The sequence below is a fragment of the Canis lupus genome, chromosome 25 (assembly GCF_048164855.1).
Source record: "Canis lupus baileyi chromosome 25, mCanLup2.hap1, whole genome shotgun sequence".
Taxonomy (NCBI): Eukaryota; Metazoa; Chordata; class Mammalia; order Carnivora; family Canidae; genus Canis; species Canis lupus.
In genome coordinates this window covers 22,092,581-22,115,245 of record NC_132862.1, presented here as the reverse complement: position 1 = coordinate 22,115,245, position 22,665 = coordinate 22,092,581, and the positions used below count along the sequence as shown (strand labels likewise).

At 38.1% G+C, this 22,665-nt stretch overlaps 1 long non-coding RNA gene across 1 annotated transcript in view; it reads right to left on the bottom strand.

Moving 5' to 3' along the window:
- Positions 1-5,422: 5,422 nt before the first annotated feature.
- LOC140617351 (uncharacterized) overlaps positions 5,423-22,665 on the bottom strand; it is a 31,226-nt gene continuing 13,983 nt past the window's right edge. The window contains exons 2-3 of the long non-coding RNA XR_012017602.1: positions 15,265-15,366; positions 5,423-9,739 (exon numbers count right to left, since the gene is read on the bottom strand). This is a non-coding gene — a long non-coding RNA (uncharacterized lncRNA). The remainder of the gene's footprint in view (positions 9,740-15,264; positions 15,367-22,665) is intronic.

Here is a 22,665-nt window from a genome sequence, read left to right as displayed (position 1 = left end):
GATAACAGCCTGCAGGCAGAGCCCGACCAGGACTGGGAAACACACAGAGTTACTGGGATCAGAGAGTGTAAAAGTTTCCTCAGTTCAGAGGCCTAGGCAGAGGTGGGAGACATCATGCCAGGTCAGTGACCATGACACCTGGGGCGCCGACTGAGATCACCTTTCATGGTGACCCTTCAAAGCTTGGGGTCATAGAACCAAGTAAGGGTGGAACATTGGAGATGCCAGTGCACTGGCCAGGAAGTGGCCCCAGAAGAGCATGCTAAGCAGGACCATTCTGCATTCCTCATTCCAGTTCTTTCTTGGGGCTCGGTAAGCCTTGGTTGGTTAGTCCATCTCTGTACCTGATTGTTGCTTATGGATCTCTGGAAGCTACTTCAAAATATTTTAGCTTATTTACTTTTGAATTTCCACCAAAAGCTTTTTTGATAAGCAATAAACATTTTTAAATTTTTAAATTAAATAATTTTTAAAATTAAACATTTTCCAAGTGCTTACTACGTACAAATCATTTACCTTCAGTGTGCTCTCCATGAAAAGAAAGATCTTGACCTGCTTAGTTCCATACATTTTCAACCAATAACATTTGAACACTTATATAATCCATCTCTTTATCCATTACATTTCTCTTCCCCAAATGGAACATGCTTCCATGTAAAGATTAACCATCTTTACCAACCTGACCAAAAGAAAAAATAAATCAGCCTGGAGAGTTTTGGGGCTTTATCAAAGCAAATTCCTGTTTTCAGAAATCTCTGCTTTTATTTGCCACGCAGAGGAAATCCAAGCTGGTCTATATAGCAATTTCTGGGAAATCTCTATTTTCTGGGAAATCTTGATGTGATTTGATTCAAGAGTCCCTCAGGGGTGGAAGGACAAAGGTATTGATAGTGCATTTCAAATTCTTCCTTGATCCAGAGAAGCTGCTTGATACCAGTGCACTGTCCAGGAAGAAACTTTTCTGTCTCTTCTTCACCCCTAGCCTTCACCACAAATTTGCACACACACACACACACACACACATGCATGTAAATGATAACAATTTTTTGTTCAAAATGTAAGGCCACAATGACTCTGTCACTTACATCTAATCAAACAGAATCATGGGCAAGGATGTAAGAAAACAAGAAATGACATAGTGTGTCAAGATGACCTGACCAAAATAATACAAACTGATAAACTATTGAAGGCAGACAAGTATTTTAAAAGTCAAAGTAAAACCTTGCTCTTCTAAGAACTAAATGGCAGCTAAAAAAAAAAAAAAATAGCCGAGACTTGGTCTGGATTCTGGAACGTGAACAAATAAGAAAGGCGAATGAGCCCATAAACAGGTTTGGCTGAAAGTTAAGGAAAACAAAAAGAACTTGAAAGAGCTTGAAAGAGGCAGATCAATGCTGTAAACCTGTAAGCAAGCACAGGACATTTCTGAGATGGAATAAATTATAATCTGCACAATCTCCATAGTCTGTACATTTCAAAATAAATTAATTATTGTAGAAAGGAAAGGAAAAATGTGGTAACTCTGCAATTTAATAAAATAAGTATCCAAATCCAAAAAAAAAATAGTTTTACTAGCTTTTTCATATTTGACTTCAATTTTCCAGGATTTAGAATGTGAATAGAAGTCACCCTTCAGAGAGGACCATATCCTAATATCCTGTATGTACACATGAGCTCTGCCACTAGTTAACTGACTGATGGGATCTTCTAACAGACCATTGCTGCCTGCTTCATACAGGTCATACTGTTAGAAGAAATGGGCTGAAACACAGTGTTTCACCACCCAGAACTTGCGCTAATGATGCCCCCCTTGTGAATTCTCTGAATTGGAAAGAACTAAAAATGCCCTAGTGTGAAGAGTATTAATGGGAGTATATGGAGGATTGAGGGTGGTAAAGAGAGAGCTGAGCCCAGAGCCTGAGCCGGACAAGCTAATGTCCAAATAGCTTTTTGCTAATATTTCATCAGAACTGCTATAGATCTTACTTTGTCAACTGTCCACCTTGATGGGGTTCTCAAGGGGATTTGACATAATTCAGTCAATCCAGGAGTGCAAGATTAACCCAAGATTGATGATATGACCTTGGTAGTCTGAAGATTAACAAGTACTTAAAAGAAACTCCCTCCCCAAAAATTCCAAACAACCCACACAAGATCTTTAGAAGAGGAAGAGAGCAGTTTGTAACCCTCAGAAATGTATCTGTACAAGGTTCTAGAATTAAGATTTCCCAAGAGTTCTGTGTGAACACCCTGTTTTGCGTAACCCTGAGTACTGTAAAAACACACATTTCTTTAAAAAAAAAAAAGATTTTATTTATTTATTCATAAGAGACACAGAGAGGCAGAGACCTAGGCAGAGGGAGAGGCAGGCTCTTTGCAGGAAGCCCCATGTAGGACTCAATCCCGGGACTAGGATCATGCCCCGAGCCAAAGGCAGATGCTCAACCACTGAGCCACCTAGGCATCCTTACACATTTATTTTTTATTTTTTATTATTATTTTTTCATTTCTTTAAAAAAAAAGATGTATTAATTATTTGAGAGAGAGTGTGTGTACCCGAGTGGGGGAGGGCAGAGGGTGAGGGAGAGAGAAAATCTCAAGCAGACTCCACTGAGCACAGAACTCAAAGTGGGGCTTGATCTTACCACTTTGAGATCATGACCTGGGCTGAAACCAAGAAATGGAGGCTTAACTGACTGAGACACCCACGTGTCCTAAAACATACATATCTATATTACTGCATATAGTATTTATGACGCACCTTAGAATCATTTGCAGAATATAATCTTCATTCCAGGCAAAGAAAGTAAACAGTTCAATTATAATACATGCCAAATGTTGACAATGAGAAAAACAGTAAGTATGTTTACCATAATCATTGCAGTTGCTTTATGGCAATATAAAAATATAATGCCTACATGTTGTCCAGCAAAGTTGCCAAGTCAATGCCAGGCTCTTTATGAGACAATAAAGAATAAATACAATCTGATAAAAATACAGAAATTGCCATAAGTGTTCTTAGTAGCTCAGTCATCTACTGCCAGTGCAACTTGTCATGGAAAGGAGGGCTTGGTTGTTCTCCCTAACTGTAGGGCCTTTTTTGGATTTTCTTTATCCCAAGGCTGTACTTCTGTTTTGTAGGCTCCTTAGCAGGCTGTACATCCCAAACCTTTAAGCTTTTCTTAGTTGGTAGGATTGGCTCTGCCATTCACAAATCTGTTCAAAGTCTTTTCAAATCTATTTTCTTCCATTACTAACTCCCCAAATCATAAATTCTATAAAAGAACTTGCAAACTGAAATTGTAAGCCAGAGAGTAAAAATTTTAAGCCTTCTTTTCTCTGTAAGAAACTACATTAAGATATCCCAAAGGTATCTATTTTTTTTTTTTAAGCAATCAAGCATATTTGGAAAACTAGGGAATTTACTCAAGAGAGGTGAATTGAAGGTCTAAAAAAACTGAGGGCCTCCATTAGCCATATGAAGGACCTGCAATATTTTAAGTTGTTGCTCTGAGTTATTGCTCACTTTTCTCAGCAATGATTGCAGTACTTGGCAAATAGAGGCTACTATTCAGTCTATATTTACTTTTAAAAATATGACTGATGCAGTATATTCACATAATCTATGTCTATCAGACCTAGTTGCAGGTCAATTAAAATGTTAAGATTTTCTTTAATTTTTCATTATTTTTCTCTTCTTTCAAAAAAATTCTTATTACTATCTCAATATGCTTTATATTTTTTTTTCATAGCAGCTATTACTATCTGACGTTATGTATGGGTCTATCTGTTTGGTTTCGGCCTGTCTCTCCCAGAATAATGTGAGTGCATGATGGCAGTAATTTTGTCCATTTGTTCAAACACTGCATCAGGAGCTGGAATAGTCCTGGGTATATAGCATGAATTCAATAAGTGTTGGTTGATTGGTGAGGGAATGAATTTTCATTCATACGTTATCATCAGCCTAGTATTTCCCCCCAGAAAGAGGACAAGGCCAAGTGAAGGGACTCAGAATCCAGTCAGGCCAACCAAGAGGTCACAACCCAGGCACCAACAGGTCATAGATGGCACACTCTGTGCCCTGGGGGCCAAGTTTACATTCTTGGTGCTCCCCTGCTAGACATCCTTTTGCAATGCAGTTCTTATTACTGCATTTATTTTCCCTACCACACAAAAACATAAAGACATTATTTTTTTAAATTTTTGAATAAAAAATAATAATAAATAAAAAGTTCCATTTCTGGCAGGCCAGAGAAACTCTAGTCTTCATATTGATAATCTGTTGCCATAATAACAATAACAAGCTTGATTTTTTTTTTTTTAGAGAAGGAAAAAAAACCATTTTCAGTTGATCTATTGAGGGTCTCTTCGTTTTTGTTTGTATTTATTTGTGTGCATAAAAAAAAAAAAAGACTATCTTATCCTTAAAAGTCTTAGTGGCCAATCATTATAACTGTCTTGATGTCTAATTTTCCCACAAAGGCTTATTTCAGGGAGGGTACTTCTCATTGGCAAGTAGGATAGCATCACCTTCATTCTATAGTCCCTTTGAGAAAGTAGTCTGCTCTATTTCCGTTTTACAGATGAGTAAAGAAAAGTATCACATTTTGGGTGATCTATGTCAGCCCAAGATGAAAACAACTGACTCAAATGATGAGAATTGTAATCAAAGAAATCCAATTAGAATAAAAAGATTATTTGTAAAGCTCTGCAGAGGCTCTGGTTCTTTTTTCTTTTTCCATTTGGCTTAGTTTTCTACTGACTTCATAAAATAGAGAGTTTCAACACGGATGCCTATTTGTGAGGTAAGTAACAATGGAGAGAATGGAAGTGATTGAAAATGGGGTGAGCATTCATAAGTGTTTGGGGGCAAACTGGATTATTATTTTAGACTAAGTGGTGTTTGGGAAATAATATGTAAAGCTTTGGGGGGGGGAGACATTTTCTGGAACATGCTTTGTATTTTAAAATGCAGGCAGATTATAATAATCAAATTTTTTTCAATATATGTATAAGTAGTATATAGCAAAAAAAGAATACTAAATTACTTTTATAGTGAATAAACTTGAATAACAATGGATTTTATATCACAATCTAATATTTATGGTTTTCTTTTTTTCAGGTTTGGTCTGCCTTTCCTGATATATTTTACATTTTTTGAGGATGTGAATCATACCTTCTTTATTTGTACCCAATGAAATGTTTATTCATTTATCAATTTCTCTAGTATATATAAAAGTAATTAGTGTTTTATTTTCCTTAAAAAATAATGTTTATTGATAAGTATTTATTTCTACTCTAAAAATGATATACATTTAGTTTAGAGAAATGGAAAATAATAAAAAATACAATAGAAATTTATTTTCCAACTTGGAAATAACTTAAACTAATAACCTTCAGTAAATTTAATTTACCTCTTCTTTCTTGTTTTATATAAAATATGTTTTAAAAAATCTAAACCACATTTGCCATTTTGCATTGTATTCAGCTTATTTCCTTTGACACAAGTTTATCATTTTCCACTTACGTGCAGTTAGCACAATATAAAAGCAAGAAATGAAAATAGAACGCCTTACATTTTAAATTAGAATGAATCACAAACTTTTGCAATGTTCCTTCTAAAATGTATTTTAAAAACCACTCAGCTATTAAGAACTTCTAATACAATAAACAGAATTGCCTGAAGCCCTGCTCTTAAGTACAAAAAGAGGATGATCTTTAGGTGTTGAGTTCTATCTCCCTGCTCTAGAGTTCTATCTCCCAGCTCTTCCCGCTTCAACTGCAGCTTGTCCTTCTGTCAAGGAGGCCCCAGTATAAGGAAATGGTGCAGAGTGGCTCAACCCCATGCCATCGTTTCCTTTCAGTGATCCACACATGCAGCTCTCTGCTGTATCCCAAATATACCAGCCTGACTTGCAACTTCTTTGAGCCCTTCTTTTCAAGATATCCCAGTCAGAGCCCCCATCAGAACCACTGCTAGCACCATCAATGCACCAGCTCTCGCTACTATCACACCACAGCTTTTCCTGCACAGTATTAGCTTTCAGGAGTCATTTCATTTTCTGGTTGTTTTTTGTTGGTGGTGGTGGTAGTGGTGGTTTATTCATCTTGTTTTTAAAGTAAAAGCTTTGACACTCTTTAAAGTAGTGAAATGGCTGAATCACTCCTTATGAGCTATGAAAAAACATCTTCAGTTTATAGAACAAGGTGATATTTTATCCCTCCCCTTTTTTTTTAGAGGGGGATGGAGGAGGGACGGGGAGGGAAGGGGAGCAAGAGAGAGAGGGAGAGACAGAGAGAGAGAGAGAATCTCAAGCAGACTCCATGCCCAGTGTGCAGCCAGATGTGTGGCTTGATCTCACAACCCTGAGATCATGACCTGAGCCAAAATCCAGTGTTTGATGTGTCACTGACTGAGCCACCCAGGCACATCTTTATTGCATTATTTTATTTCTAAAATAAATAATAATTTTAAGTTTTCCAATAAATCTGCAATTTAAAAAATCAAATGGGAGTTTCTAGCTTAAAGATAAAAGAGCTGTTTGTTCTTAGGCAGTCGCCATATTGCACTGTGTAGCATACGCAATAGAAAGTGAAACACTGATCTTCCTATAGGGTGGCCCAGTATCCAATTTTGCCTGGGACTGCTCCAGGTTAGTGGTAGGTTTAATGGCACTGAAATTCTCTGGTCCTGGTAAGCTCCTCAATCTCAGACAAACCAAGATCATCGGTCACTCTGAGTGTTGTCCAGTAAGATATGCTATATTTACCAGGCTACTGATGTTAATGATGTTGGCAGTATTTTCTAGGGAATGAACAGTAGTTGAAACAAATCAAACTTTTACCCACTTTATGGTCTAATTTCTGTCAAATGTAGCTGTAAGATATTGAGGTCGTTCTGGGACATGTGTTTGGCCCTCTACATTTCTTATAAGACTATGTGATCTGAAAAATGTTTGTTAATTGCCTAAAGTCCATATGTTGATGCATGCATAAAATAGCAATTTGATAAAATTGTGAAGGCTTCATTTTCCATTGCCATTTTGTTTCTGGCTGTTAGTTCTGAATTGAGCCAAAGCCCAGACAATTCCAAACTTTATGTCTTTCAGATGTGATTTTTTTTCCTCTAAGATCTTTAGCACACTGAGGTCTCTATTAAAGTTAACATTTTCCTGTGGTTCTCAAGAGCAGTTCGTCTATACCAATACTAGGCATTTCTCCAGAGGCCTGAGAAAGAGTACTCTGGTAGGTAATCCTGTAACTGAAGAACACACGCCATCCTTTTGCCTATCAGTAGAAAATAATTACCCACCGAAGAACTTCTTTTTCACTCTTTTAAAGACTTTACTAGCAATTTGACCTTGCTTCAATGCTCTTTTGCATATGCCAACACAGTGCAATATGGTCACTGCCTCTTAATTCATCCTGGAGTTCAAGACTATACGCCATGTAATTGTCAACATCCTGATGCACAAGTCATATTTTGTTAATATAAAAATTCATTACTATTCCCGCATAGGGCACAGAAACATTTTTATAACAGCTGGGGAAAAAACGTATGATTTAAGAAAAAATAAAAATATACTGACATTTCCTTTTCAGTGTGTACTAGTCTATAACTTGCACCCAGGAAACTCTACAGTGTTGATGTCATTACTTGAGCATCTGAGCATCTGGAAAATGGAAGCTCATTGTTTTTGGCAAATTTCACTCATACATTATAATGTATGGCAGTTTCATATCTCAGAATTTAACTTCATTGTAGATTGAGAGGCACTATTGCATTTATTTCCTGATAAAAATATCAGCATTTTTAAAACTCACTAAATGTTTTGAATGTAAATAGTTTAAATGGTGACTAACATAATTGCTATGGGACAATATTTTATTTTTAGAAAATATTTCAAGAACTGTATCATCACTCAGAAATTTTGGAATTTATTTTATACCTCAGATTAAAGAGCTACAACTTTAATGCCCCCATAGAAGATAAATGGAATGTTATTTTGAAATGCCATTTTAAAAAGAGCTTTCAGAGATGCATTGTAAATAACTAGATTCCTTAAAACTTATCAATTTATAAATATTATGTGAGGATTATATTGGCTCCATATAGCTTTTGGAGGGTTTGGATTTTCTCTGGAATGTTAGCGATAAATGCATAAAGAATTGTGCATTATGTCAAGTTGTAAGTAAAAAGGCAATGTAACCTCATATTCCCTCATTAGAAGTCAGCTCTGTCAGAGACTAACTGGGCCACTTTGGACAAGTTACCAAATCTGTTTAAGCCTTGGCTTTCTCATCTGTAAAACAGGGAAGATCTTAATCAAATGAGATAACATACAAACAGCATTTAACACAATGTCTGGCAGGTCTCAAGCATTTGATAAACGATAGCTGCTATTATTAATTTCATTAATCACCAGAGATACTGGGATGCACAATGGAAACAATATTCTTAAAGCCATCTCATGCTGCTTTCTCTTCATAAAATTCCCTCCCCAAATTATGACAGCTGACCAACCAGACTTCCAGATGCATCCCAAATGTCATTTTTTTCAAGAATCCTTCTCCTCAATTTATGTGAACATTCACACTTTTACATGCACAAGTACTTATCATTTGTCTAAAGTAAAATGCCAAAATACACAAAGGTATTTAGAGTTCTTTGTGTTCTTACCTCTTTAGGGGCAGGGGTTCTGTTTTACTTATGTTAACATTCCCCATGATCTAAATTCCCAATGTCAAGTAGGAAAGAAAAGGGAGGAACATGGGCAAGTAAAATTCCAAGCAGCATATGACGTATGCAGAGAAAGTAGTGTAAACAAAGCGGCTCATGTTCAGAAGAGGGAGGGGTAGTGACTTGTGGTTGGTGTGATAACATAATTTATCTGGAGAAGTAGCTTTTAAGTGGACAAAAAAGCCTCAAGAGGATTTCAAAGGAGAAAAAAGGAGTGAAGGCAATTTCATGACGAAAGAAGTGAACCGGGAAGAATATGTCAGTTTGATTGGAGCAAGGTGAGTGTGTGACTGGTGGGAGAGAACTCCAGGAAGGAAGCAGTATGATGGGGAGAACCACAAAGGGCGTGCAAAGGAGGTTGGATTTATTTTGGGGTCTGTTGCCAAAAGCTGGGAGAGGAAGAAGTGACACAGAGAAGAAATACCACTGCCCTCATCGCAACCTTTTAATTCTGAATTCATCAACACTCAGATAACTTCATTTGATATCTCTAAATATCTATTCCATATCTGTCTCTTCAAGATAGCCAACTATGCCATGTTACTAAGTCCTTAAAGTATGTAAAGCTAGCAGCAAACTACAGCTCTTGTCTTTGCCATAGAAAGTAAGTGTCTGCCCTTCTGGTTAAGAGCATGGGTTTGGGAGGCAAAGTCTTAGTTCTGCCAGTTAATAAGGACTGATCTCAGAAAATTACTCAACCACCCTAAGTCATAGTCTCTTCATTTCTGAAATTAGATAGTCATCTTATTAACTCATGGGGTGCTGTGGAGTTTATTTATTTTTTTTAACTTTTTTTTTATTAAAGCTTTTATTTATTCATTCATGAGAGACACAGAGATAGAGAGAGAGGCAGAGACACAGGCAGAGGGAGAAGCAGGCATCATACAGAGATCCTGACGTGGGACTCGATCCAGGGTCTCCAGGGACTCGATCCAGGGTCTCCAGGATCACGCCCTGGGCTTGCAGGCGGCGCCAAACCGCTGCGCCACCGGGGCTGCCCTGTGGAGTTTAAATGCCACATATGTAAGAGACCACGGAAACTGCTTATGTGACACTATGACTCTTCATTGCTCCATCCCATCTCCCTAGTTCATTAAATCTGTCATTTTATTTGACCTCCAACTATTAATACTGTTTTTCCATTCTCCCATGTGTTCAACAATCTGATTGGGGTCTTTCTCTATTATCAAGGACATTTCAAGAAAGGTTGATCCATTCAAAGGACTTAAGCCTGAAAAGAGAATAGTAAAGGAACTATTTATGGAAGTATGGATGGGTTAGGAAAGCAAAGATGGTGGAGCACCACTGAATGGGAAATCATGATCAGCTCTAGGTTTATTTATTTTTTAAAAGATTTTATTTATTCATTCATAGAGACACAGACACACACACACAGAGAGAGAGAGAGAGAGAGAGAGGCAGAGACACAGGCAGAGGGAGAAGCAGGCTCCCCACAAGAAGCCGGATGAGGGACTTGATCCAGGACCCCAGGATTACGCCCTGGGCTGCAGGCGGCGCTAAACCACTGCACCACCGGGGCTGCCCAGGTTTACGTTTAAAATGCAAGAGGGACATAGGTGTCACTGGGGTCAGGTGATAGCTAGAATTGTGGTCTGATAGGAAAGCAGCCACCCTAGAACAGCAGTAAGGCGGGTAAGGAGCATAATCCAGCCTCTTTCTCCTCCTTCCTTCCAATCTTTTGCAAGTGACTCTCATTGGCTGAACCCAGTTGGAAGCAAAATAATAACAGAGCCAGGTAATGGAAGCAGTCAATAGAGGTCAGTTTTCTGGGAGCAAAAGCAGGGCAGAGATGGTAGAATGTTGTTAGAGCTAGGACAAAATGTGCTATTGGATTTTGGATAAGTGGCAGAAGTGTAGGAAGGAACTGAGACATCTCAAGGGAAAAGTCCCATTACCCTCATGACAGATGAAGGAAATAAAACTTAGAGGGGTAGTGAATTGCCGAATTTTCCACTTAGAGAAAGGAAAAAGAGCAGAGATTCAGATCTTTATATGGTACGCCTATGCTGTTTCCCACTACGCGGTGTGGCTCTGCTCAGACTGATGGCTGAAATTATCTTGTTCTCACCTAAGCAATTTCTGCTCCAGGATAAACCAAGGGTAGGAAATCATATCTTGTTTTTTGCCCCTCCTTTAGCTCTCTACTGGTTTGGTCTAAATCCATTCATTGTGGTTTTCCAACTATCTTTCAGAGTTTCTTAAAGATTAATTTTGAAAGTTGACAAAATCCAAACTAGATTCTCTTCTTTTTAGGGAGAGGTTAGGTTATAAATAAAATATGAAGGCATCTGAAAGAGAGAAATTGAGAGAGAGAGAGAGAGAGAGGGAAGGAAAGAAGAGAGGGAGGGAGGAAGAAGAGAGGAGGGGAGGAAGTGGAAGGGAACAGAAAAAGGGAGAGGTAAGGATAGAAGCTTTGTAAAAAAAAAAAGTTTGAGGAGAATTATATGTAATAGCTAAAAACTGAAGACTAACCAAATGTCTATCAACAACAGAAGAATGGAAAAACAAATTATGGAATATCCATGTAGTGGACTATTAAACAGGAAGGGAACTAAGACTACAAGCAACAAAAGGAATGAAACTCCTAGATCTAGTATTTTTTTAAAGATTTTAAAAATTTATTTATTAATGAGAGACACACAGAGACAGAGGCAGAGACACACACAGGCAGAGGGAGAAGTAGGTTCCATGCAGGGAGTCCCATGTGGGACTCAATCCTGGGACTCCGGGACCACGCCCTGAGCCAAAGGCAGCTCAACCGCTCAACCGCTGAGCCATCCAGGCATCCCCTAGATAGTATTAGGAGGAAGAAGCCAGATTCCATTCATATTTCAAAAGCAGATGAAATAACCTATGGTGTTGGAAAATAGGACAGTGGTTATTTAGGGTCTGGGAAATGACTGGAAAAGGGTTTCTGTGTTGTTAATAATTTTCTGATATTTGTCTATTTGTTTTTGTTTGTTCCATCTGAGTGGTGGTTGTACAGATGTGTTCATTTTGTGAAAATTTGTTCAGCTGCCTGTCCTTTATGATTTATGCCCCTTTTTATATGCACAGACACACGAGTTCAGATAACTAGTTGCATTAGTCAGTTTGCTACCTTAAAAAATCTATTTCCCCATATTTCTGTGGCTTACAATCCAATTATCTCTTTGTGGTAGACAGAATTCTAAGAAGGTCTGAATGGTCTCTATCCCTTGGTGTTACTCATGTGATTATGTTATGTTACATGGCAAAGGGATTTTGTAAATGTAATTAAATCTATTAATTAGCTGGTTTTAAGATAGGGAGATTATCTGGGTGAACCTAACCTAATCACATGCACCCTTTGAAAGCAGACAGTTATCTCCAGCTGCTGGTCAGAGATTTGCAAGGAAGGAGATTCAATGTGCCAATGCTGGCTTGAATATGGAAAAGCCACACTGAAAAGATCTGAGAATAGCCCCCCAAGAACTGAGAGCAACCCCTAGGCAACAGCCAACAAGAACATGGGTCTTTAGTCCTACAATTACAAGAAAATAAATTCTGCCAATGACCAGTGAGCTCAGAAGAGAATCTGAATCCCAAATGAGAACCGCAGCTGATGCTCTGAGACCAGCCCCGTGAGTCCCTAAGCAGGTGATCCCATAGGGTCATGCCCAGCTATCTAACATACAGGAACTGTGAAGTAAATAAATTGGTAATTTTAAGCTGTTAAGTTTGTGGTAATTTATAATGTAGCAATAGAAAATGAATGCACACTTGTTCACATTTTGTCAGCTTTATGTTGGTAGCTACTGTCTGCACAGCTTTGCTACATGTGTCTTCACATTCTGGGACCCATATTGAAGAAGCTTCCCTATTTGGGATATTCATAGGACAGAGGGAAAAAAGCAAGTGAATTGACAAAATACCATGATGGCTCTTAAAGGATGTAGTGTTCATCACATCTGTTTATATTCCAGTGGCCAAACCGGTCACACAGCCTTGTGCAAAGGGGCAGGATGTATAATCTCATAGAAGAGGGCAGATTGAGTAATTCTAAAACGTAATACAATCCACCACCATAAAACATTAGAACTCGTGTCTAATAGGACAGAGCAAAGTCTTTGGGGTCAGAAAGACTTGAGTATGAATTTTGGTACCATCACATTACTGGCTATGTGACTACAGAGAAACTAAGAAATTTTTTTGAGCCTTAAATGGTAAATACATGCCTTATAAAATTGGTGTAGGGATCCCTGGGTGGCACAGCTGCTTAGTGCCTGCCTTTGGCCCAGGGCCTGATCCTGGAGACCCAGGATCGAATCCCACGTCAGGCTCCCGGTGCATGGAGCCTGCTTCTCCCTCTGCCTATGTCTCTGCCTCTCTCTCTCTCTCTCTCTCTCTCTCTCTCTCTCTCTGACTATCATAAATAATAAATAAAAATTTAAAAAAAAGAAAAAGAAAATTGGTGTAAATGTTAAATATACCAGTATAATGTCTGATAAATATTTAATATATGTTGATAAATATTAGCCTCAGTCTCTTGTCTCAAGGATTAACCAAATGTAATTCTCCAAAGGAAAAAGTCAGGGAATGGAAGCCACATCTAAACATACTTCCTTTTTTTCATTTTCCTAATAAACTAATGTAGAGTCCTAATTGCATAATTCCTTTATATACTATCTCTTTGAACATTGTAGTAATAAATCACTGACAGAAAAGAAATATAATATTACTCTTCTGAATGGGATTGTTAAATATAATCAATATCAGAGGTGGGATTATCCTATAATTACATTTTTAAATTGATGATTCACTTTAACATCTATTTCTGGTGTATGAAAGGGTTGTCATAAAACCGTAGCTGTTGCAGCTGAAAAACTAGCCAAGTCAAACAGTAAATAATACTTTGTCCTCAGACTGTTTAGATTTTATTTTTAACTGCCCTGATGGTTTTAAACACTATTTTAGGTTTTCAGTTCACAAATACTTGTCATTTTTAAAGTAACTATTATTAGTTGTTATTGTTTAAGTCTCAATCCACTATTTAGGGTTTTAATTTTTTCTTATTACACAAAAAATAATCATCTCTCTCTCTCTCTTTCTCATACACACACACAAAGTGAAGTTAATGCACTTCTTTCCTCAGATAAAGGAAAAAGCCAAGTCATTCCAAAAAAAAAAAAAATTAAAAAACAACTAACTTATGAGCTGAAGATAACTGTAGTCAACATTTTGGGGTGTATTCTTCCAATTTTTTCCCTAAATAGTTAGATAGATAATAGATAGATAGATAGATAGATAGATAGATAGATAGATAGATAGAATGTGTTTGAATTTCTGTATATTTACATTTATTTATTTCACAAAAATGGGGTGATATATTCTATTTTATGACCTACTTTTTTCATGTATGCATATACATATATACCACTGTTTTAATGGTTTCAGTTAAATTTTGACAATTTTCTATTATCCAGCCTCATAAACAGAGCTTTCACTAGGCTATACATATAAACTAGAAGAAGCCAAGGTGTAGGGCTTGTTGACTAGAGCGCCAGCTGGATTTTGGCCCTATTCACCCCGACTCACCCCTTTGATCAGATCCCATATATGGCAGCTCTGCTCTTAAATTTCCAAATATACCAGAAATGTTAAAGAACAATAAGCATAGAATCTCTCTATTAGAATGGATGAGCCTTTATTGAAGTCTTGAGCCATTTTGTATTATCAAGAGTTGCCAGATGGTAGATAAAAGTACTGTCATTTCCATGATTTGTCTTTATTGACTCATTAAATTCTCTGTGAAATCAAAATTAATTAAAGTGCCATAGATTTTACAGTTCATAGATGCACATAGTGCCCTGTCTCCAGTGTTATCACAAACATGCCGCTCGTTAAGGTACTCAGGTGTTGTCTTTTTTTGTCCACAACAAAAATTAAAAGAGGTAACCGTGTGTCCTGAGTCTTTTTTTGCTTCAGACCAAGAAAATGATTGCTCATAGAGTCCCCAAAAGAATGGCCAATAATGACTATTGAAAGCCTTAATGAAGCCACTGTTATAGAAATATGACTGCCTTTTTTTTAAAGATTTATTTATTTATTTATGATAGACAGAGAGAGAGAGGCAGAGACACAGAGGAGGGAGAAGCAGGCTCCATGCCGGGAGCCCGATGCGGGACTCGATCCCGGGACCCCAGGATAGCGCCCTTGGCCAAAGGCAGGCGCTAAACAGCTGAGCCACCCAGGGATCCCTATGACTGCCTTTATGGGTGAAATAATCACATATCTATCTATCTATCTATCTATCTATCTATCATCTATCTATCTATCTATCTATCTATCATCTATCTATCATCTATCATCTATCTATTATCTATCTATCTATCTATCTATCTATCTATCTATCTATCTATCTATCATCTACCTATCTATTTCAAACATATAAGGAATTCAGTGGAAGTTTCCATCTGCTTCTGTTAAGAACTCCCTTTGGAGACACTACAAGGCCAATTACCTAGGAGTTGTTGGACACTGACCTCTAACCTGGGCCCCTGGGCCCAGGCTTCTGTTGTCTCCTCCTGTGCTCCAACTGTCATTCTTCTGATGAATGTTCTATTGCTGGTCTCTTTAGAGAGGAGCTGTTAAAGGAAAGGGAAGATTATTTGCGAGTGGGTAGGAAAATGTTCCAACAAAAGAATGAAATGAAGTAATTAGCTTCCTTCTATATATAAGCATCAGCACTGCTGCCAAATCTTCAGACTGTAGTGAGTGAAGAAATAATGACATTGCTGATGCAAGGCAGAGTCCCCTTCAGTCACTGACCAATCATGGGTAAAGCCACCCTCCTCTTTACCCCATGGGAGGATGAACGTTGGAGGTGCCTGAAAATTTATCCTAGGATACTTCTCATCTTACTAAAACATATAAAAATGGGAACCACTGCCCGAAAGGGAGGACTATGTAAGATAAAAAGCCCTGAGGGAACTAAAGTTTTTTAAGATGATATGCCCCTTTAAGAAGTGAAGGATCTGTGGGATGGTATTAACTGATTGTTCATTTTTACTGTATATTAAAGGTCTTGCTATGGCCTAGAATAAAGCTCAAGAGAAACAATAGTATCACCCTATTCTGGTGAGCCTAAGGTCCAACAGGAATCTCAAAGCTGTGAGGAAAGGCTTCTTAAGCTTGACCTGTGCTGTATTATTTTAGAAAATGAAGGAAGATCATGGGTTGTCTATTTCTCATAAACAATTTGACATTGTGGATTATTGGAAAATATGAACGGAAGAATGGACAATTGGAAAGATTATAGCAGAAGGATAAAAAGAAGAATATCTGGGCTTGACCTTAGTCAGTTACAAGTTAGCTGTTAGCTTTGTCTAAGAGATGGAATGCTACGGCTACTATATGGAATGAGGTTTCTTCACTTTCATCTGGAGGAGAGAGTTGAAGAAAGGAAACTGGCGGGTTTGCGGAGGGCCTGGAAGTGCTTTGTGGAAAAGGATGCCACCAAGTATGGAAAATAATAGTTTACTTCAAGGAGTACCATAAGAACTAACCAAAGAGTTTTTAAAGAATAGAGGGTTGGATGTGGATGGTAAGAGTTAAGAAGAGTGAGAAGAAAAAAGAAAAAGCAGAAAAGGTAAGAAGTTTACACTTTGAAGTTTATCTTAAACTCCCTGGCCTCTTACCTTCCTACTTCTCTATCTCACGTCTAACCTTCCAAATAACACTGCCCCTAGGAAGCGTCTATTCCTAGCCTGAATGAAATGTCTTCATCTGGGTCCTTAGACTCACAGTGTCCATTTCTCATCAAAAAGGTCTGCAATGACCCAAATTTGCTTATCTGTCTATCCAGTAGTCCCTGAGCCTCATGAGTTCAGTACCACATACCCATTTTGCTGCCTACTGTGGTCTTAGAACCTAGAGCAATGCCTAGTGCATACTGAGTGTTCAAAAGTATGTTGAATGAATGAATTGCAGGGGGAGGGAGCAGGAGTCATAGGAGAGAGAATAGCCTGATGAGAGAGGAGCAGATTCATGGGATAGACAAGGTCCATAGGTAGAGAATTGATGCAGTTTGGGAATTTAAAGAAGCACCACAGAGTGTGAGAGAGTGGCAAAGACGGGACTTGAAGGGCAACTGGGATTGATCACTAAGAGCCCTCAAACCATGTGAAAGAGATTAGAATTAATGCTGAGGGTAGTGTGGATACATTGACAGGAAAGTTGGGAAGTAATGTGATTAAATTTGTCTGTTTAGAAAGAGGAAGCTTGCTGCAGCCTGGAAAACTCATTGGAGAGGAGCCAGCATGGAGGCAAGGAGCTCATTTAGAAGACAGTTGCAGATATCTATGGGAGATATCATCCTGGGTTGAGCCATGCAGTACAGAAGGGATAGAAAAAGTGGATGGATTTATGAACTAGTTCAAAAGCAAAGTTGATAGAGTTTTGATATTGATTGGAGAATAAGGAATAAAAAAGAAGTTAAAATCGATAGCTATATTTTAACATTGATAGTTTGAGCAAATAGATACTGAATGGCACCATTCACTAAGATAAGCAAATAAGAGAGTATTTTTGTGCTTTTGTAAAATAGCGTTGGGCAAGTTAAAGTCAAAATGCCTCTGCAATATTGAAGAGGACACATCTGGAGGCAGTTTAATATGCACATCTCGAGAGCTCAGGTGAATAACAGAGCTGGAGACACAAAAGTGGTGATCATGGGCAGAGGTGGTAACTAAAGCCAGGGAAATTGGGTTGCCTGCGTGGCTCAGTGGTTGAGCATCTGTCTTCTGCTCAGGGCACGATCCTAGGGTAAGGTTCCATCCCAGGAGTCTCACATCAGGCTCCCCATGGGGAGCCTGCTTCTCCCTTCTGCTTATGTCTCTGCCTCTCTCTGTGTGTCTCTCATCAATAGATAAATATCTTTAAAAACCTTAAAAAAATAAAGCCAGAGAAGTTGATGAGATTGCTCAGAGAAGTACGTAGAGGGAGAAGACATGAAGATTTGGAACTCTGAAGAATGGACACTTTTTTTTTTTTAAGGGCAGAAAAAGAACCCTAAAAAGAGTAGCACAACAAAGCAGTCAGAGATAGAGAGGTATCACAGAAGCAGAAAGAATTCATTTCAAGTAGAATGAGTGGTCTAAATATCAAAGTCTATAAGAGGTTGGGTTAACAACTGAGACAATGTCAATTAAATTTAACACCAATGCAGTAATTCATTACTTTTATATAAGAATAGCTACAATAAAAGTTTTGGAATAGAAGCCAGATTACACTGGGTTGAAAAGTGAATGGGAGATAACAGTGTGACTACAATGAGTATGAGCAAATATTTCAAGAAGTTTGACTATAAAGGGGCAAGTACTTCCATAGTTTTCAAAGCCCTTAATGATCCAGTCACTATGGGAAGAGATAATTGGCAATTTGTTGTGGCCCAAGAAAGAACAAAAAACAAAATAGACCCCCAAGAATTATGGATAAAACCTCGGAGGGGGTGGTTTCAGAAGGCAGAAAAAAGTGAGTTTGCTGGGAAAGTTCCATTTTAAACTCTGATATGATGGATGGTATTTTGCTGAGTTGAAAATACACAAAAGCAATTAGAGAGAGAAATGGAATTGACTGAGGTGCTCTGGCTGAGATGAACATTTTAGGAGTTCTATGCAGTAGTGGCATCTATGACAGTCCACAGGTATAAGACTTCCAGGGGAAAAATGTGAATGAGAGAAACAGACAACCAAGGACAGTAATGTCACAGTAGTCCACTGATATTTGTCACCTAGGAAATAGGTACTCGCCCTGATTGGACAACTGGATAAGGACAGTCAAAATATCACTTTTATCCAGACTTTTAAAACTTTACTAAATTATCATGAGAATAGACGCATTTAAACTTTTGATTATTAAAGACAAGTTTATGCCTCCATCCACAGCCTATATGTTGCACAATACTCTTGACTTTACAACTTGAAATTCATTCAGTAAAATTTATTCAGATACCTTTAGCATTTTCTATATTACATAATTTCTATAAACAATATATTTCCCACTATAGACTACTATTTATAAGTATGTAATAAAATTGTGAGAGATACAAATATAGAGTTCAGGCTCTCTCTGAATGGATACTGAATGGTGTCATGCGTTTGGGCAATAGCCAGAATGTGGGTGACTGACAAGAGTGCTATATTAAGAGGTGGAACCTGAAAAGGTGAGTGGAAGTCAGATCATTACATGTCTTCAATGTTCTGCTAAGTACTTTTAGCTTCATTCTGCAGGCAAGAGAAAATCACTGAATTATTGTGGGAAGAGGAGAGAGGCTTAGATCTGAGTTTTAGAAGGAATTCTGCTAATTACTTGGCTCTTAAAACGTTTTTGTTGGCTGAATGGAGAAATTAGACTAAAGATGGGGGTTAGGTCGAAGGAAAGGTACTTTTACTGTTTGAAAGATAATGAGAGATAAGGTCTCTCATTCAGTAAAATCAGGAACCAAATTTGGTCAGTCATTTGCAAAACTTATCAAATCAGAGAACAACAACAAAACAAGATGTTTACCTTGGATATTTATATTTTAACTTAAGACACATATGAGTACATTTATCTTGCAATTATATACGAGAATGTTAAGATCCCTTCTTTGAGTATGGGTTTGCTAATTGGAGTTTTGTATTCTTTTTCTTGCATGAACCACACCCATGTTTCTGTTTCTTTAAATTGCAGCAAAAGGGCAATTGGAATGTAGAATCTTAAAGAAGTTTCCATGAGAGTTTTCCCCAATCATTTTTGGTTCACCTTCTCCATACTTATATGGATTATAAAATTTTCAGCCACTTATTCTCGTCTTGTCTTTCCAACAAATTCAGCTTAGTTTTCATAGAAAGAGCTCTCTTCCACACTCATATCTCCTTAGTTTAAACAGTATTTCATTAAATATTGTAACACAATAAAAAGTACAATTGAACTGTCTGGCTTAAGAACAAAATACAATTCTTTTTTGGTAAACATGCAACTAAATTGATGGAACCAGGAATATTCAACGTTCCAGGCAATCTCCTACTAGTTTCCAGTGATGAGTGTGTAAGAGACTTGAAGGGTGTTATTAATGACGTGATCTGACTAATTGGAGATTGGCTAGCAAAGCTTCTACTGTGATGATCTGAGCTGGGCTACAGCAGTGGAAATAGAGGAGAACAAACAGAAAAGGCATCAAGACACTGGTTACCTTTGGAAATAAACAGGCTTGAGTTCATATACTGACTTTATCACTGATCTCTAAACATCCAAGTTTCTGTTTTCTTACATGTAAAATAAGAATGAGGCAGAACATAGTGAAAGATTGGGAAAATGCACCTAATGTACTTAGCATGTGCCTGATAGAAGTAAATAATTAATATGCTATTAAGTCAATAGAATTTGATGTTGAATTCAGAAAAGTAAAGAGTCAAAGATGACTCCTTATTGTCTTTCTTGGCTGAATAAAAGATAATAATACCACTAACTGAAATGAAAACACAAGAGGAGAAGTAGGTTTGGCAGATAAAATAATAGTGTTAGTTTTGGATGTATTGAGTTTCCTGGTGTGATATTCATATTGAGGTGATGAGAAGGCAGTTGGAAATGTTATTCTGACTTTCAGTGAGAGATCTTGGTTAGTGATCTCAACTCAAAGTCATCTACACAGAATGATACAGGAAGCCATGAAATGGATAGGTTTGGGCATAAAGGGAATGAGGACACGGCAGGTTGGTTGGCTGGGGAAATACACAATCAGACATGAGGCAAAATCCAAGATACAAGAGGAACCAGCTGGGGTAGTTAGGCAATAGTGGCATGTTCAGGAGACATAGATATAGGTTTAGATAATTAGATGACTTCCATCTGCATCTTGCACATTGTCTTGGCCCAGCCTCCCAAGCCTCAGACAACTTTTTCACTCCAGAAGCATCTTAAAGCTCTCACAATAGCACTGAAGAGTAGGTGGCTATGAAACATATTTCATAGTAGTTTTTGAAAGGGAAGCAAGACTGAGAGGAATTTTTTTTCTAATAGTTAGGGTTAGGGCTCAAGAGAAGACTTGAACACGTTTCCAGGTGAAGGGAAGAGAACCAGCAGAAAGAGAATTTTTTTTAAATTAGAAATAAAAAATGGTTTACTCTGAATATGAGATTGTAGGTGATTTTTATATTCATTTTAGTTCCCTTCTGTATTTTACAAATTGTCTGCATTGGGAATATAAATAATGGACTTGGAAAAAAATATTTTCTCTTACACCAAATTGGGGTTAGTCTATGAAACAATGTTCCAGGAGCATCTGGTAGCTCAGTCAGTGGGTTAAACATCTGCCTTCAGCTCAGGTCATGATCCCAGGGTCCTGGGATTGAGCCTCCACATCAGGCTTCCTGCTCAGCAGGGAGTCTGCTTCTCCCTCTCCCTCTGCCCCTCCCCTGCTCCTGCTTTCTCTCTCTCTCTCTCTCTTAAATAAATAAATAAATAAATAAATAAATAAATAAATAAATAAAATATTTTTTTAAAATGTTCCAGAAAAAGTAGAATGAGGTGATAGAGACACTCCTCCCATTGAGAAAAGAAATAAAAGAGAATGACTTAAGATTCAGAGACATTTTGAAGTGGAGGTGAGAGAACTTGAGGGAAATCACATTGTTTGGCCTCTATATTTTTAAGTAAATTAAGAGGCAAGGTAGTTTGCTGAAACCAAGGAAGAAATATAGGCCTAGAAGACGGAAAGAAAATGTTTTTAAAATTCAATATGAGGAACAGAAAAGGATTTACCTTGAAATTGGTAAAAAAAATCATTGCAAAGAGCTGGAAGCCCAGCTGAAGTTGGATAATATGTATGTATAGTGTAGCCAGTTACTGAGTTATCTCCTATGGCAACACTTACCCATCTATATAGCCCCTGCAGTTAGAATTCACCAGGCAGATGTCAGGGAGTCAGCAGGTGAGGAAATCTAAGGTAGCCCTCATGCCCACTCCCATGAAACCTGCTCTTTTCTTGTGTTCTCTGTCTCAGGCAATGATGCCACCAGCACTTCTGTTGCTAATTACAGGAACCTTTGAATCATCCTAGGTCCCTCTTTCTTTTTCACAAACCCCACCTAAACAATCACTAAACTCTGCCTACTTCTTCTAACCCTTCTCCCACCTTTACTGTCACCATGCTCGTCCAGACTACTCTCATACTCTAGCCCTGACTATTGCCTTGGCCTCTTAACTGCTCCCTCATATCTGTTTCTGCCTCACTCAATTCCATTCTTTGCACTTTGTCTTTTATTTAAAAAAAAAAAAATCAAGTGTTGTTTCACTCTTTTAAGACCCTTAAAAGGCTTCACACTGCTTTTAGGATAAGGACCAAAATTCTCACCATGGCCCACCAGGCTCTTATGCTCCGGCCCCTGTGACATCTCCAGACTCACCTGGCATAGTCCTCTCCTTGCTCTCTATTCCATGGCCGTATAAGCCTTCCCTCTGCTCAAAAATATGGAGATGAAAAGTGACCAATAGAGGCAGAGATGGAGGGTGTGGACAGACGCTATGGACTTCAGAGAAAAGGAAAATAATAAGATAAAACATAAATTAGACTGAGCATTGACCCAGAAGGGTTGAATAATTTAAACCAGCAAGAAAAGAGGTGAAATTTACATCTTGTCTAGCTTTCCCAGTGCTTAGGGGCTCATGAGGAAGCTCAGTTCTATTTTAAGGAATAAAAACTAAGATCCTTCACAGAACACCAGACCCTGTAGGACAACAGTTTCTGGGACACTTTCCCTGGATGCCCTACAGCATCTCACCCTCAGCAGCTCCCTCCTCAGTCTCTACTTTTGTGCATCCCCATAAGCCACACCTGTGCCAGAGCCAAGCTATCTATCCTGGCTCCTCTCATACCTGGTCCTACTGACATGGCCCCTCAGGCC